This window comes from Echinops telfairi, unplaced genomic scaffold (assembly GCF_000313985.2).
Source record: "Echinops telfairi isolate 266 unplaced genomic scaffold, ASM31398v2 ScPeMD7_7469;HRSCAF=8507_0, whole genome shotgun sequence".
NCBI lineage: Eukaryota > Metazoa > Chordata > Mammalia > Afrosoricida > Tenrecidae > Echinops > Echinops telfairi.
The window spans coordinates 29,650,545-29,669,233 of NW_022111372.1; the positions used below are offsets into that span (position 1 = coordinate 29,650,545).

General features: G+C 38.7%; 1 protein-coding gene across 3 annotated transcripts in view; it reads left to right on the top strand.

Moving 5' to 3' along the window:
- Positions 1 to 18,689, top strand: part of DYRK1A (dual specificity tyrosine phosphorylation regulated kinase 1A) — a 125,762-nt gene that overhangs the window by 14,589 nt on the left and 92,484 nt on the right. The gene's annotated exons all lie outside the window — the stretch shown is intronic.

Below are 18,689 nucleotides of genomic sequence, written 5' to 3' on the forward strand. Positions count from 1 at the left end.
AGTGGTTAGAGCAGATACATGAACCCAAATTCTCCGTTCTTTTAAAAACAAACTCAGTGATTTCTTCCACACATGATCTGTGCTCTGGCTTACTTCCTCAGCCTTATCTACAGGCTTCCTGGAGCTACGTTGGTTCTGGGTTTTGCAGGTATGCTGCTGCCTTGGCCTGAAGATCACCCCTTCCCGCCTTTAGTTAACCTCTTTTTTCCTACATTCTCAGCCGGGATGTCACTTTACCAGGAAAGCCTTCTCCCACCTCAATCCTCCTTCTCAACTACTCTGAAACAATTTCCTGTCTGTCTCCCTGTAATTTTTTTTCATAATGCCTCTCCTGTCATCAGTAGTACTTTTATTCAGTGCTTCTTTGATTAACACCCTTCCAGAGAGCACGGGCAGTCATGTTTTGCTCTTACTTGCAACCTAGGGTTGACATACGTTTGGCAGTACATAAACTCATAAACTCATGTGTTGAGTGGGTCAGGGAGCTACATGTTTTAATCTTCACTAGTTGGCCTGAGAGACCAAGGAACTCTTTTTAAAAAAATTTTTTTTTTAACCATTGTGTTTACACGTTAATTTTTCTTAAAGTTGACAACTCTTTTTTTTAAATCATTTTTTGGGGGGCTCATACAACTCATCACAATCCACACATACATCAATTGTGTAAAGCACACTTATACATTTGTTGTCCTCATCATTCTCAAAACTTGCTTTCCGCTTGGGTTCCTGGAATCAGCTCCTCATTTTCCTTTTCTCCCTCTCCCTTCCTTTCCTGCTCCCCCTCCCCCCTCCCTCTTGAACCCTTGATAATTTATAAATTATTATTTTATCTTACACTGCCCGGCGTCACCCACTTTTCTGTTGCCCATCCTTCAGGGAAGAGGTTATATGTAGATCCTTGTGATCGGTTCCCCCTTTCTACCCCCCTTCCCTTCCGGTATCTCCACTTTCACCACTGGTCCTGAGGGGTTCATCTGTCCTGAATTCCCTGTGTTTCCAGTTTCCATCTGTACTGCTGTGCATCCTCTGGTCTAACCAGGTTTGCAAGGTAGAATTGGGATCATGATAGTGGGCGGGAGGAAGCGTTTAAGAACTAGAGGAAGGTTGTGAATTTCACTATTGCTACACTGAACCCTGAGTGACTCATCTCCCCACTACCCTTCTGCAAGAGGTGTCCAGTTGTCTACAGATGGGCATTGGGCCCCATCATGTGCTCCCCTCATTCACGATTATATGATTCCCCCCCACCCCCCCGGGCCTCTGGTGCTTTGAAACCTGGTCCCCTCGGCCCTTCATGAACACACATGTTGGTGTGCTGCTTCCATGTGGGCTTTGTTGCTTCTGGGCTAGATGGTCACTTGTTTACTTTCAAGCCATTAAGTCCTCAGACGCTGTATCTCTCGATAGCCAGGCATCATCAGCCTTCTTCACCACACTTAACTTATGCACATTCGTCTTCAGCGTTTATATGGGGAAGGTGATCACACAGTGATGGTTTTTGTTCTTTGATGTCTGCTGCCTGATCCCTTCAACACCTTGTGTTCACACAGGCTTGTGTGCTTCTTTGTGGGCTTTGTTGCTTCCGAGCTAGATGGCCACTTGTTTGCCTTTAAGACCCCAGACGCTATATCTTTTGAAAGCCGGGCACCATCAACTTTCTTCACCACATTTGCTTATGTACATGTTTTGTCTTTAGGGATCATGTCAGGAAGGTGGGTATCATGGAATGACCTAGTTTAGCTGAGCAAGGTGCTCTTGTATTAAGGGAATGTGCACGAGGAGGCCCAATGTCTACCTGCTACCCTACTACTAAACCTATAAGTATATGCACATAGGTGTATTTCCCCCATAATCATAAATATATTTACATATATACGTGTCTGTATTTAGGCCTCTATGTATGCCCTTTGCCTCCTACTCCTTTCCTCTATTTCCTTACACTTTCCTGCTGTCCCATTAGCATGTTCAGCCTTCATTCTGGTTTCAGTAATTCCTCTCAGTTACCTTGCCCTTGTGGGAATGGTGTGCATTTATAGTAAGAGCTGACTGGGAACATGGGGCCTTGACGAAGATGAAAAAGGGGAAGCTTTTTGAAGAAAGGATTGCAAAGCTCCATGTCGTTAGGAGAAATACATTTATTTATTCATAAGTTACGGTAACTCAGTAAATGCATAATAAACGCTTACTTTATACTGGACACAGAATTGGAATTGGGAGTGGAAAGATTGTGCCTTCTGTATTAAAGGAGTGTGTAATTTTGGTAGTTTATTGAAATTGATAGTCCTTAGTGGCTATTTGGAGCAATTTTAAATTGTGGAGGGGAATCAGCCTGGATAGTCTCCACTTATTCCTCGCCAACAGTGGAGTTCATTCAACAGCGACATCTTGAATGTAAATCAAGTTCTTGTAGTCACATTCACTTTTAGAATCAGTGCTTGCTGTGACTGTTAAAAGTGACAGAATGTGAAGAAAATTTGGGTGGTTTTGACTTTACCTTCTCAAAAGTTTGGATGACAGAACAAGAAGGGTAATTGAAGCAAAGTTCACTATATGGAAGAGTTTTCAAAAGAGTAAGTTTTGTAATTAGAAAACGATTGAAGCCATTGATTTTGTTGTGAGGATGGTGCAGGCGCATGCAGTGTTGCGCTCTGTGCTGTGTAGGGTTGCTGTAGCCAGAACTGATTGGACACCTAACAATTACTCCCCACCTCCCATTTAGCTTTCCTATTAGTTTTTAAAACTTTACGGTTACTTTTCTTCTTACGTTTATGAGCAATTTGTTCCAATGTAGTTCTATAACCTTTTTCAGTGACTGAATTTGTCTAGTAAGCACTTTAAAAAATAACACTGTTGAGATGAATTTTTTTTTTTAAATCTCCCCTCTGTGCCAGACCCCAGGAGAGGCACATCTATTTTTTTCTTGAATTTAAATTTTGGTAGCTACTTGTAACTTAAAAGACCAGGGAATAAGGAAGATAATTTTTTCTTTGAGTAAAATTTATCACATTCAGATAAAACAAAAACTTGGATCTGTAGTCTGTTGGCAGATGTAAACCAGAAAGAAGTGCCCATTAAATCAGTGAGCTTCCTATAATTTGACCACAGCTTAACAGTAAAAACCAGAGTATCTGGTTCTTTCCAAGTCATGACAACCCCATGTGTGTCAGCATAGAGCTGTGCTCTCTAGGGATTTTGGTGGCAGATGTCTCAGATGTAGATTGCTAGGCCGTGTAGCTACCTCCAGTTAATTGGTATGGACCAGGTACTATACAAACATTAGTTATGATAATATTTTCAGTAACTCTACAAGGTAGTCGTATTTTTATACATCAAAACTGAGATGCAGGGCTGTAAATTTGCTTCAGGTTAATTGGTAGTAGGTTGTATGTGCTGCCTCCATATAAAAAAACCTAGTGAAAAACCTATGTGCCCTAAAATGAAGCATTTAGCGAGAAAGGAAAGAGAACTACAGAGATTTTATAGCCCAGGAATTAAACAAATGGAAGTTCTGGTATGCTGGCATTGCAGTCTTAGGCTATTGGTTCATTAGTGTTTTGGATGATAAACAAGAAAACCCAACACCTTGTGTTTGGGAGATTTTCTACTTCAGGGAGTCATGTGTGGTGGGAGGTAGGAGGATCTCCTTCCTCTATGAAAACCAGATGCTCACTTCTTGTCTTTCGTACTTAGAACCTACTTATCTGACCTACGCCTGCCCCTCCTGTGGGTGCCTTACTGACTCAGAAGCCAGAGATTTGCAGGGGCAGGCATGTTGTAGAATTTGTATGTTCTCCAGTGTGCAGGGGCACGGCAGCTACTTCTGTTTTCCAGAGGCAGCTGTGACAGATTCCAGTTGCAGCATTCATTTAGTCCTTGGTGTCAGTGGTACCAGGACAAATGGGCAGTGACGGCCCTGTGTTGTCCTATTGGCCCAGACCTCTGTTTTTGAGTGTTCTTGACTGTGTAGCCTTCCAATTTGGCCCTCTTGGGATTTTTCATGAGCTGCCTAACACGCTTTAATAACTTCCTTTTCAGATTAAACAAAGCCAGAGTTAACTATCTCAGTTTACAACTGAGAACGTTTGCTTGGATGATGTTAATATTAAGATGATTCTAGAGAATTCTCCAGGGCCAGTTATTACCTGCATCTAGGTTAGAATTTACTACTGGGCAGGAGTTGTGAGAGTGACAAGATCCCTGTGCTCATGGAGTTTACATTCTATTGTAAGTTGTGTAAGAAATAACAAAGCGTGTAACACTACAAAGTGATAAATGTCCTGATACAAATAAAGATTAGGGGAATATGACTTAATGTATATGTGGTAGCAGGTGAATTTAAGCATGGTTAATTTAGTTCAGAAAACAATCATATGTGAGACTATTGTTTTTAGATGTTGAATAACAAGCATTACAGGGCTGCCTCTGGCAGGAAATGAAGGTGAGTCCCATGGAGGCAATTTTCAGACTTCGGTGCCAGGAAGAGGATCTCAGACAGAGCGAGGTAGCCTCACTGGGTTGAGGACACAGACACTGGAGTTGGGAGTGGTCAAGGTCATTCTAATTTTTGAAGCAGGAATTTGGAGATGAAGGAGCTATACAGAGGAAAAACCTTTAACAAACTTGTTGTCAAGGTATTCCTACCCTTGGCAATCACACATGTTACAGCGTAGAACTGTTGAGGATCTTCTTGCCTGCAGTTTTTATAGAAGCAGACCTTTTTTCTGTGGTACCACTGGATAGGCTCAGACTTCCAAACTGTGGGTGAGTAGTCGGAGTGCAACCTTCTTGCACCATCCAACGGTGCTTATGCAGAGAAAGGATTTCATACACCTCCACAAAGCGGTCCCCCAAAGTGTTCTAATGCCAGTCTGCACATTTGTATAGTGTGCAGCTTTATAAAGAAATAATTTCTGGGTAAAGAAATTCCTGGGAACATGTTAACTGAATAGTTTTTAGAGCTAACAAGCAACAAAATAAAATGTCCAGCATCCAGTTGAATGCTATTGAATGAATCCCCACCGTGGCATTGACAGTTTTCCAGTCATTTGTATTACCTGTTAATCGGTAGTATCTAGAGACTTGTTCAATTGCCTTTTTTCTTTTTTTGGAAAAAAAAAATGGTGGCAGCATGTGGGTGAGGAGAATACTTCATGGCATCTACAAGATATGTTTGACATTATGAGCAGCCAATTAAATGTTGCCTAGATCCATTAGTTTATCTGTATATACTTGAGTATAAGCCGACCTGAATATCAGCCGAGGCACCCAGTTTTACACAAAAACTGCATTAAAAAATGTGCTGAAAAACTCGGCTTATACACGAGTATTTTTTTGGTAACTGGTTTTGCATCTTTCTTTTTATGGAACTGCTGCCCTCCCAGTGTTTTAAAGTACCTGTTCTTTATCACTGGTGCTGAAAATTTTGTAGTGCTGTGTTTTAACATGGGTGTTTTCATTGTGTTGGCCCCACCCTTTAACTTTTGAGACTCATTTCCTTTAGCTTTGAGACATTTTCTTTAATAATTTCTCTTTGGTTCTCTTAAGTGATGTGCAGTTTTATCTGTTTTCTATTTGCTTAAATTTTGATCTTGGAAAACAGTTTTCAACTATTAAAACTTGCTCCATTTGCCTTTTTTAAAAATGGGGACTTTCTTTTCATTTTCTGGATATATATATTCATATTTTCCTGACCATGTATAAACACTGGCTCCCTGGTGGCATAGTGGTCACGCATGGGTCTGTAATCCAGAAGGTCAGTTGTTCGAAATCACCAGATGCTTTGAGGGAGAAAGGGCTATCTACTCCTATAAACAGTTACAGTCTCTGGAACTCACAGTGAGTTTTGGTACAACACTTTTTATGCATTTTGTGTATTATAAACTCTTCTGTATGACATGGTCTTAGTTTCCTCTGGATTCTGTTTTGGTTTTTGTCTTTGATGTTGGCAGGTTTTCTCAAATATTTGGCCATCTCTTGGGTTGGTGGTTTGCGTTTAAGAGCCAGACACCCCAAAGCTGATTGGAAGCTGTTTGAGGGTGAGGCTAGTTCATGGAAGGTGATTGAGGGCCCCATGAATATGAGTATCACTAGGCTCTTAACACTGCATTTTCAGTGTCTTCAGTTGAGATTGTAGATTTCGTGCTTGATGTTTCTCAGTCAAGCTGAGGAAAGGTAGACTGACTTCTTCTGTTTTTGTTAGTCATTAGACTCCAACCTATTCTTTCTCGTGCTTAGCAACTATGCGCAGTGCCTTTGTACATCCCTTCTCCAACCCAAGACTACCTTGGTTCTTTTGGGGGTAGAGGACTTTGACATGCTCTTTGGGCTGCAATTAGTGGTCTGACTACTTTTATTTTATTAAAATTTTATTTTTATTGAAACTGACTCAACAGTTACAAGTATAATGCAAATAACTTTTTTTGGACCATGTGCAAAAAAATCTTACAGATATGTCAGATAATTTTGTCTTTTCCTAGTGTAATAAAATACACAGGCTCAACCTGATGACTTAGCTAAGCACATGTTTACCCTAATCTCCTTGGAAGTTACTGCTGTGCACTTTGAGGATGCCAAGCTGAATAAGAAATGATGGGACACCCTGTGATGAGCATTGGTGGCACAGCAGTTAGAACATTGTTGTTAACCAAAAGGTTGGTAGTTCAAACCTACCAGCTGCTCTTTATCCTACATAGAGATTACAGCCTTGGAAAGCCTGTATACTGTGGCATTTCTACTTTGTACCAGAGGCTCACTATGTGAGTCAGGCTCGACTAGAGGGCAGTGCGCCTTGTAAAGAGCTTATAATCTAAAAGAGGAGAGATTTATAAACAAATCTGATGTTAAAAATCATTGTTAATGAGAACTCAATGACCATAAATAAGAAAGCAGATTCTGAATATTACTCAAAGTTCTGATTACTGTGAGGGTAATCATTTTGAGAATAGCACATCGTGAGGTGGGAGAGAGACGTTTGTTTTTACTTCTGTTTGGTGTTGGAAGGACTCTACTCTTTCCCTCAGTGCAGTTGCCAGTCTTGTCTATTAGTGCAATGATAGAAACTTGCATAGGTTTAGACTAGAACTTCTCCTCTGAAGTAAACAGAAGCAAAACTAATTGGTAACAAAGCCACTGTGCTGGGTAATTTATGAATCTAAAACTCAAACCACATCCCCTGCCACTGAGTTGATTTTAACTCAAAATTTACTCTCAGTGTTACAAGTCAATTCTGACTCACAGCGGCCCATTAGGACCGAGCGCACTGCCCCTGTGGGTTCTTGAGACTACATCCTCACGGGGGTAGAAAGTCTCGTCTTGCTGCAGAGCAGTGGCTGGTAGTTTGAAATTGTGCTAACCTTGTGCTTAGCAGTTTACCTCGTAACCTACAATGTCACCAGGAGTCCACATGCCGGTCAGCTGTGATTGATGCCGACAGCCCTGTGAGCTCCAAGTAATAGGAAGAACATGGGACTTTTCAACCTAGAAGTGGTTCGTAATGGTAACTCAGTCTGCCTTGTTTATAGGCGTTCAAATAAAGGGCTTTCCCTGGTACAACAACTCCAAGGACATACCAGCTGCTTCCTCCATCTTGACCATGTTTGGTTTAGTGTGCTTATTCAATAAGGGCATGGTTGCTGCCAATCTGTGATGGTACTTGGATGGAGATTTGCAGGTTCATGATGAATTGCTAGTACAGGAGAGGAGTGGTGTGGAGAACATGCAGCATTGGGAGTAGGAAATCTTCAGAGGAAATATAAAGATTAATTTATTTGACAAATATTGTGCCAAATGCTAGGGATGAGTAGTGACAAAAGGTGAACCCATTTGGTGCCCTTAATGCCGTTGGCAGTGCAGGTTTGGACTTTCACGTTTGCTGGTAGTGATGAACGAATGAGGCCTTCCTTGAGCAGTGCTGCTGCTATTCACGACTGAGTCTCACAGGCTTGGATTTCACTGAGCATGAGAGTGGTGGGGATTTCTATTATATGTCTTTCAATGGTTATGTCTTTTTAAAGCTTAAAAGAACTTACCCGAAAGCAGTCAAATTGCAAATCATTCCAAATGAGATATTGACATAAATTAAGCATATTTTCTCGCATCATCCAAGAATTCAGATACACACTGGAACATTTTTCATAAATGGCATTTGTAGAATGCATACATTTCAAAAAGATGTAAATGTTTTTCTTCCTTTGATTGGTTGGTTTCCTGTCACTATTGTGACAGATTCCACAAATCTAGTGGCTCCCTATCTCTAAATAGTAGTGGTTAGTGTTTTCTTCAGGCTGGCTGACAGTGGTGGTCATTAGGAAGCACTTACCAAAAGTGAGTCCAGGTTTAGGGAAATGATATGTAAGCCATGAGAACTTATTTTAGCAATGCAGGAATTTTAATGACTACGTTAAAAGGTACAGATTGTTGGAGTGTAATGAGGAGTATGTTATAGTTATGCTTTTTCTATAGTTTAGGTATATTAAACTTAAAAATGCAGGTAGCTCAAAAAGAGGAAAATGGAATTAAAAGATAGTGGAATATTTTGTTATATAGCTAAACTATTTTTCTTAAACTTTTATTTCAAAGTCATTTTCTTGGGAACTCTTAAACAGATATAACAATCCACAATTGAATTATATCAAGCATAATTCAGTTGTTGCCACCATCAATTTGAAAACATTTTCTTTCTTCTTGAACTCTTTGATATTATGCCCCTCCCCCGAACTGTTGGTCAGGTTGTTGTCTCCTTGGGATTGCTTAACCTGCCTGTCTCATAGAGATAGACACTAAACTATTTTTTAAGTACTTGATTTTGGCTTTCTCATACAGGTCTGCTGGCAAATTTTATTTTGTTTTGATTTTTTAATCTGAAAGTTTTTATTTCACTTTGTGCTTGGAGAGGGTATTTTTTTTTGGTGGATATAGAATTCTAGGTGTTGATAGTTTTTGTTCAGCACTTTAAAGATGCTGCCCCACTGTCTTTTGTTCCCCATTGTTTCTGGAGAAGTGTCAGTAGAAATTAGTATCCTTGTTTCTCTCTCTGTGTGTGTGTGTGTGTGTGTGTGTGTGTATATATTATGCCATTCAGACTTTTTTCTTTACCTTTGGTTTTCAAATGCTTGTCTGTGATGTGCCAGAGGGTCGTTAACATTTGAGAGCTTTTTACACCTGGTTAAAAAAAGAATATTCTTCTGCTTTCTTGTCTCAATTGTGTGTGATTTTGTGTATGTATATATGCTAGAACATTTGTTTATCTTGCTGGTCTCTGAAGGTCACATCATTAAAAAAAATTTTTCCCCCCCTCTGTTCTTCAAATTGTATAATTTCTATGAGTTGGCATTGACTCTGGCAGTGAGTTTATTGAACTCTCTTTAAGTTCTACTAATTTTCTGCCAGTTTTAATATGCTATAAAATATTTTAGTTATAATATCTGTTCTTGTTTTATAGTTGCCTATTTCCCCCTCTGTTGAACATCTCTATTCACACATTAAAGATTTTATATATATGTTGTATATATACATATATATGTTTTAAAAACATATATACATGTTAAGATTTAGAACATGCTTTCTTACAATTCTTGTGATATATACAATTGTCGTTGTAAAATCTTTATTTGATGTATGCCTGTACTTAATGGAACCCTGTTCAAAACCACCAGAAGCTCCGCAGAAGAAAGCCTGGGCTTTCTACTTCCGCCAATAGTTACAGTCTCAGAAACCCACAGGGCTTGTTATGAGTCAGCATTGACTCAATGGCAGTGAGAGTGAGGGTACTTGAAGGTGGTTCTTAGAGTTGTGGTCTGTAAATTCCATGTTGTGACTTTAGTGGTATGATTAGAAGCAGAATTTCTTTAGCCATTTTTCCTTGATTATAAAATTTGTGACGTAGAGAAGAAAATTGAAATTTATTCAGGCTTTCATTACCCAAAGACATTTGTTATTAATACTATATATTCCAAGTTGCATATACATTTATTTTACCTTTTTGAGACTTGAGGAAGATTTTCATTCTTTCTAGTATCACATAGTACAGTTACCATAAGAAAAACTTCCAAAATGTTATGTTTCAGCATGTCTCACTCTCATTGCTAGCAAGTCGATTCTGATTCCTAGTAACCCATAGGGCAGAAGAGAACTGCCCCTGTGGGTTTCCATGACTGTAAATATTTATAGGAATAGAAAGCCTCATCTCTTTACCAGAAGCAGCTGGTGGGTTTGAACCCCTCACATTGTGGTTAGCAGTCCAGTGTGTAACCCACTACTTCACCCAGGTTCTTTGTTTTATCAGATAGATTAAACACGAACTCATTGCTATCAAGTAGTTCTGACTCATGGGAACTCTATAGATGTACCGTAATTTATGCTACCTTTTCTGTAGTGTGGAATGTCTAGATTCATAGTTTCTTATTTTTGTTGGCATTTGAATATTGTATTTTCTATTTCCTGGAAGTGGCTACCTAAAAGTAGCAATTTGATTATGAGGGGAAATAGATTACAGTTGGAATATGAATCAGTGCTGTAGTTAGCAGACTTAAAGAATGGAATGAAGAGGGTCATAGGGCAGTATTTACTGTTTGTTGCCAAGGTCATGTTTAAGTGTATTGTGTACAGATTTGGGTATCATAAATTGAGGAACAAAGTACAAGATTTGAGCAAGAAAAATTTAGGGACTGGTTAATAAGATTTGGCAGGAAAGATTGAATGACTTGATGTTCAATTGGAAAAGAAATTGTTCAATGATAGCACTTTGCAGTGTGCTGTAGGCTGTGTATAACTATTTTCTTTGTCTTCAGAGTACAGGAATTTAGGATACAATTATAGTATATAAGGATTGTAAGTTTTTGGGACTTTGAGAATTCTTTGTAATGGACAGATTTTCACAATATATAGAGTTTTGTTTAAGGAAAGGGAATGTTTACAATTTTATTCTAGAACCTTTTTTCCTACGATTTATATTAATTCTCATTTTCTCACATATTGCATGTTCCTTGGTCTTAAATGGAAATAAGAAAATGCATATATTATGCTAGGGTTTTTAATTTTGACTGAAAGGACAAACAGACAAGAAAACAAATAAATAAACTCTCAACTAGATAGATCAAGAAATAGCATGCCCATATGTAATTGATTTGCAAGGCCCACAAAGTTGAACAATCTAGTAAGGCTAAGGCAGGGGTCAGCAAATTTTAGAGACAGAAGAGCCAATCCTGCCCCTCACAACAATTTAAGAATTATTCGAGAGCCATAAATAGGTTTTTACAAACAAATGAAGTCACCATTATCTGAATATTACCCTTTATACAATTTCAGTTTTATTTCAGAGTCACATGTACATACTGAAAGAGCCACATCTGGCTTGCAAGCCCCAGTCTGCAGACCCGTGGGCTGGGGATACGGAAATGTGAAAACTTCAGGTTGTAACAGTGATTCAGCTGATAACCTCATTTCAGCCATGCTTGCAGTGTTTCCATTGATCAAGGAGTTTCTAAGCTAAGATTTTAAAAACCTGCTTTATCATAAAGGAATGTTCAGTTTAGGAACTATAGAAGATATGAGTAAAAATTTCTTGCAACTTCTCTCTCCAGAGATAACTACTGGCTTGTATTTGGTCCTTAATCCTCCCAGTGTTTTTGTAGGCATACACTATTCTCATTAAAAAAACAAACAACAACCCCCACACCAGAAACAAATTGAAATATTAATGTGTGGCATATGCATACTGCTTTTTAATCTAGCTTTTCTACATAAAACAACACTTTCCATGTTATTATCCTATGCTATAGCAATTTGTTTATTGAGTATCTACTATGACATAGAAATATGAGACTTGCTAATTACTACTCATCAAGCAGTAGGTAATGTTGGGGTGAAAAAGACAGTCAACATAAACAGTTGAAAAATATAATGGGATGGTAGATAGTTAAATGTAAAATTATATAGTAAGTACTCTACTCTGACTTTCAGCTGGCTAAGAGGGGATAATAAGGTGGTCTTGGAGCCCAGTCTTGGTGTTGTAGTGGTTATGCATTATGTTAACTTTAATAGGTCAGCAGTTCGAAACTACCAAAGTGTTCTGGGTCAGACACAAAAACTTTCTACTGCTGGACAGAGTTACAGTTTTGGGAACTCACAGGGGCAGTTCTACTCTGTCCTATAGAGTTATTATGAGTTGGAATTGACTCGATGGCCAGGAGTTTGGTTTTTTTAATTTTAATGATAAGCTAAATCCAGGTTGAAAGTGGAGCATTTCAGGAAAATGTGTGTGGCAGATACATGCAGGATTAATTGAAGTAAATAAGGGATCAGCTAGCTGCCTTTAATTTAAGCACAGTTCTTCCCAAACTTAGCTTTGCACAAGAATCTTCTGGAAGTGCTTAGAAAAAATGTGTACGTTCTTGGGTTCTTCATTCCTCTTAATCAGAATCTGAGGTAGAGTCAGGAATCTGCAGTTTTAGAAACCTAGTGAGTTTGGTTTTAGTTGAGAATGTTTCTGAGACACCATCAGGTCTGGGAGATGCTTAATTTTAGGCAGCGTCTCTAATACCGTAGGTGTAAAATAACCAGAGTAAGATTTTGTGGTAGGCTTGGAAGAAGAATGGAAAGCATGAGGAGGTATCTTGGAAAATGAGAGGACTTGGGCAGATCATTTAGTGGAGAAAATTAGTATGGTCACTGCAATTGTGGTGGCACAGGGGAGCTAGGTGGGGAGCTAGTTGTGGCAGGAAGATGATAGGATGGGGTCCCAGCACAGGAAGTTGAAATAGTCACTATTCTGTGGGCAGGTTGTTGGTCTGGATATTTGGTGTGAGATGAACAGAGTTTGAAACTATTGGTGTAGAATAAAACTTTGAATGTATTTCTTGCTGAAGGAAAGAGAATGTGTAAAGACATGAGTAGAAGGATCAGGGATTAGCCAGAAGTGAGTTAGAGGAGGAATGATGGGCAAGGGAAACAGACATGGGATAGTTGACGAATAACCTATAGTTGGAAATATAAGACCAAATATGAAGAACTTTTAAGGAAGTAGTATCTCTCTATTGTTGTTAGGTGCCAATGAGGCTATACCTACTCATGACAGCCCTGCTATTTAGAACAGAATAAAACAGTTGCTAGTAATGCACCATCCTTACAATTGTTCTTAGATTTGAGCCCATTGTTGCAGCCACTGTCTGTGTGCATCCAGCTTGTTGAGGGGCCCTTTTCACTGCCTTTATACTTTACTTCTCCAGGGCCCGGTCTCTGGTGACAACGTGTTCAAAGTATGTGAGGAGAAAGTCTCACCACCGTTGCCTTTGAGGAGCATTCTGGTTAGACTTCTTCCAAAGCAGATTTGTTTGTTCTTTTGGCAGTCCCTGGTACTTTTAATATTTTTCACTAGCACCACAAGTTAATGCATCAGTTCTTCAATCTTTCTTATTCAGTGTCCAACATTCGCATGCAGATAAGGCAGTTGAAAATAGCCTGGCTTGGGTCAGGCGCACTTTAGTCCTCAAAGTAACCTCCCTGCTTGTCAACCCCCCACTGAGGTCTTATGCAGCAGATTTACTCAGCTCCAGGTGTCCCTGGATCTCTTGACTGTTACTTCCAGAGCATTGATTGTGGATCCAAGCAAGGTGAAATCTTGACAACTTCAGTCTGTTCTCTACTTATCATGATGCCATTGGTTCAGTTGTGAGGACTTGTGTTTTCTTTACACTGAATTGTAATCCACACTGCAGGTTACAATTGTTGATCTTCATCAGCATTTGTTTTAAGCCTTCCTCACTTTCAGCAAGCAAGACTGTGTCATCTGCATATTGCAGGTTGTTAATAAGCCTGCCTCCAATCTTGATGTCTGCTTTCTTCTTCTTATAATCCAGCTTCTCTGATTATTTGCTCCGCATACAGATTGAGTAATCTATATGGTGAGAATAAACATTTCTTTGCTATTTTAACCAAAATGTAACAAGGATAATAATTTGAACTAATTTTACTATTTTCCTGTTTCCCCAAAAGTAAGACATCCCTTGAAAATAAGACTTACTTACAGTTTTGCCTCTCGCTGAAATATAAGGCATCCCCCCTGAAAATAAGACCTCCCTGAAAATAAGACACCCCCCGAAACTACCGTAACTTTGGACTCTGGACTGTAGCAGCTGGCCTGCAGCTCACTGTTGGCCGCAGCGCAGCCGGAGCAAACAGGAAGTGCGAGGTCTCTTTTAATAAAACAATAAACAATAAATGTGTACCGTATTCTTCTTCATGGAAAAACAAGATAGCCTCTTAAAATAAGACCTAGCGCATCTTTGGGAGCAAAAATTAATATAACACACTGTCTTATTTTCGGGGAAACAGGGTAGTAATACACTTGTTGGAGGAAATTTTAACTGTAGTGAGATTATACTTTTAATTCCTAGGCTTGGGTTACTTTCTGTTCTTCTGAAGTATGATGATAATTAAAAGCAGTGACTTATTAAATTACCATATAAACTCGAGAATAAGTCGACCCGAATATCAGCTGAGACACCTAATTTTACCACAAAAACTGCACCCAAAAATGTGCTGAAAAACTGGGCTTATACACGAGTATATACAGTATGTTATATATAAGTACCTATAATCCAATTAAGTACATGCATACATGCACACATGTAAATATATCTATATATAGATATACATATATAATACTTAGATGATCATATTTGGAAAAATTGGCATTGAGAGAAGGGGGCGTGGTGGTTTTTCCTGATTATTGGGATTTGGAATGCATTTCATAAAAGTTAGCTCTGAGAAGACTGTGCAGTTACTGATTTTACATAATCATCCCAAATCCCTACTGTGTAATAGACACTGATTTGTATAGGGGATGTGTACATGGCTCAGATATCCCAGAGCTTGAGGTCAGGAAGGGAAACAACAGTATATAGTACTAAACACAGAATTACAGGCTTATTTGATTGGGAGAGCATCTGGAGGTCATCAGGCCACTGCCTTTTAATTCCTCTAGTTATCTAGGGTTGATTTTAGCATAGAATGTTTGGGCATATTATGTGCACCTGATATAAAAATCAACTTCTGTAAGTAAGCACATCAACAAAAAGCAATTGAAATTATCTTGGTAACCCTTGGTATTTTGTTGATAATACTTTTCTCCTAATTCCCATTAGCAGATGGTTAGAAACATGCTTCAACGTTCAAAATTTATAGGGGATGTATGGTGGCAAAATGTGGAAATAAGCCAAATATCCTGCAGTAGGCATTTGCAAAAAATAAATTTACATTTTTACTTATATAGGACTATGTAACTACTAAAAATGATGATGCGATGTATAAATCATCGTTTTAAAGATGTGAAAGTAAATGAGAAGAAGCAGGATTACCACAAACCATCTTGTGTTTGGTGCTGTTGGGTTGGTTCTGACTCATAGTCACCCTTCGTAAAATAGAACAAAACATTGTCCCATCTGTACCATCTTCGCAGTTGCTGCTGTCATTTAGCCCGTTTTTACAGCCATTGTGTCAGTCTCTCCATTACGAGTGGCCTTCTTTTTCACTGCCCTTTACCAAGCGTGTTGTCACCACCAGTCCCTGGAGATGGCAAAGTAAATTAGATGAAGTCATGCCATCCTCTCTCTTAAGGAGCAATCTGTCTGTAGTTCTCCCAAACGCATTCTTAGGAAGGTGACATTTTTTGTGAGTTTTAGTTCTTTATACGTATTCTCGTCTCTCCAGGGACACTTTATAATAGGAAAACAGGCCTTATTTCACTTATAAAATGATTGAAGAAAAAAATCTAAATTTTGTTTTGTTTTGAATGGAGACAAGACCACCATTGTTGAATTATAGCTTCAACAATTATAATTGTTGTATAACAATTAAATTGAGCAGTATAATTATACCCACTGGTGATTGGATTTGTTTTTTAAGCTTAGAGTTATGGTAACCCACTACCTGAAAGGTCTGTAGTTCAAAACCACCAAGCTGCTCTGTAGAAGAAAAAGGCTTCCTAACTCCCCCAAAGAGAGAAAGTCTTGGAAACCCACACTTGTGGCTCTACCTTGTGTGTTGAAATCTACCTAGTTTGAGTTTGGAATTCCTCGTGGAGACGGAATTAACGTAGTAGATAAAGACTTGGGCCCATACTGTGGACCCGCTGCTCTGGAGTTGTTTACAGTTCACAGTGGCTGTAAATCTGTATGGAAAAACAGATGGCCTCATCTTTCTTTGGAGTGACTGGTGGGTTTGGACTGCTGAGCACCTGTTTCGAAGTCTAGCCACTCTTAACCCATTTTAATAACAAGGGCTCCATCAAAGACTTGAGCAGGGAGTTTAAATAGAATGAGGAGGACTTGGAACAAGCTAAAAATGGAGAAATTAGGCCAACTTTGAAGACATTTCTGAGGTGAAATCCACCAGAAGGATTTGTGGATTGGAGGTGGGCTAATAAGCAAGAGGAAAAGAGCCCTAGATGATTAGGGTTTCTGTTGATAAGATTGCATTTATGGTGACACCCGTTAACCGAGACTGGGATTGCAGACTGTAGAAGTGGATTTTTCCTATCCCCACTCTCCCTGGCCTTTTCCTTCTTTGTTTCAAGTCTGAGAGAGGGTGAGGAGATTTTAAATTCAGTTTAACAAGGGGCCTTGGAGTTAGCGACTTTTGGTCAATTTGGTTGAGTTTGAATCCTTGCTTCACCATTTATTCAGGTGTGACCTGGAGCAACCTTAATTCAGTTAATCCGAGCCACTGCTTTTCTTACCTGTAAAATAGGAATAGTGGAACTGCTTACCTTATTTGATCGTTTAGCACAGCGGTTCTTCACCGGGAGTTGAACGACCCTTTCACAGGGGTCGCCTAAGACCATCAAAAAACATAAGTATTTCACAATTTATAATTACATATTGTTTTGTGATTAATCATTATGCTTTAATTATGTTCAATTTGTAAAAAGAAAATACATCCCACATACCAGATATTTACATTATAATTCATAACAGTAGCAAAATTACAGTTATGAAGTAGCAACGAAAATAATTTTACGGTTGGGGGTCACCACAACTTGAACTGTATTAAAGGGTCGCGGCATTAGGAAGGTTGAGAACCACTGGTTTAGAAGCATGTTCTTTAACACTAGGTTTATGGGACGCGTCATTTTTATGTACTTCTATTTCCGCAGTGAAAATTACAGAAACCATTTTTACATTTACCTCCTACCATTTATGCTGACTTTTATCCACTTACTGAGACAAATATATATCCAAATGTATTTTATTCTAAGCTTTCTAATCTCGAAATTCTCTGTGATATTTCTACAGATATGTGTCAGTTTAACACAAATCTAAAGTGAATATTAATCCCAGTAAATTGGTTTCATTCATGAATGCATTATTTCAGTAGTAAGTGTAAAAGTAATAAAAAAATTCAAAGTAATAAACATCAAATATAAAGACAATGCAGCAGAAACTGTCATACTGACTGACCCAAGTGACCCTTAAGATACATTAAATCCCCAATCTGAAATGTAAGTTAAATATTATATATTTTATGTAAATATATAGTATCATAGTTTCATTTATAAGTTCATAGTGTCTCACTGTTGTTTTTAAATAAGTTGTTTTTTTTAAAAGAAAACATGCAGCTTTGTTCATGTCAATTTGATGCATGTCTTTAGAGATCTGTATATAAGAAATGTTCTCAAATGTAGGGTTATGAGGAAACACGGATAACTGGCATGTTCACGTTTATTTCACTGGGCTATTGGAAATGTGGTCTGTAGGAATAGAACTGGGTTTGAGGTAAACGTCTTTAATTTATATTAAATGTTTATTTTGTTTTGGTCACAGCAATGAGCTTTCGGGAACTTCAGGTCTTATTATAAGTGAAACAAAACCAAACCTGTTGCCATTGAGTTGATTCTGACACATAGTAACCCATTATACACAAAAGTAAAACAAATTATTGAATTGAATCTGCCTTATGGCAACCTTATAGGACTGAGTAGCTAGTAGCCCTTTAGGGCTTTCAAGCCTATAATCTTTATGGAAACCGACTGCTGTGTTTTAAACCTGTGGAGCGGCTGGTGGGTTTGAGCTGACCATTTGGTTAGTAGCCAAGTCCTTTATCACTTGCACCCTACTAGCAGGACCTATTGTAGAGTGGTCCCTTTCTGGTAGTGGGAAGGAAGTAAGCTCCTGCAGTTTTATGGTCTAAGAATTCATGTTTGAAGAATTTAAATGACAAGGGAATAGATAGAAGTTGGTTGATAGACTTGAATATTGATGGAAATCTTTGCCAGTTCACCAAAGGAAGACAGCAAGCAAAATAGAATATCAGTGCCAGTTTAAACGGTTTAAATTATTAATGGGATACTATATATACCATAGTTTACTCCCAGAAACTTTCCTGTCAGTGCCTCCTTAACAGAGATTGTATACTTGAGTTATCTCCCTCTTGTTTTTTGTATTTGTTAGTGTACACAAATACGCAGTATCTAATTTTGTCTCATTTGAGCCCAGGTATGGTTCCAGACAGGCCATGCAGGTTGGTGCTTGAGAGCAAGAAGCTTTGGGCAACATGTACATAACCTGCTCGGCCCAGATCTTGACCCTTCTTGTAATGTTTGAAAACACTTCCTGCTATAAAGTTGATTTTCACCCTTTGGAACCCGATAGGACAAAGCAGGACTAGCTTTTGGAGTTTTCAAACTTTAAAATCCA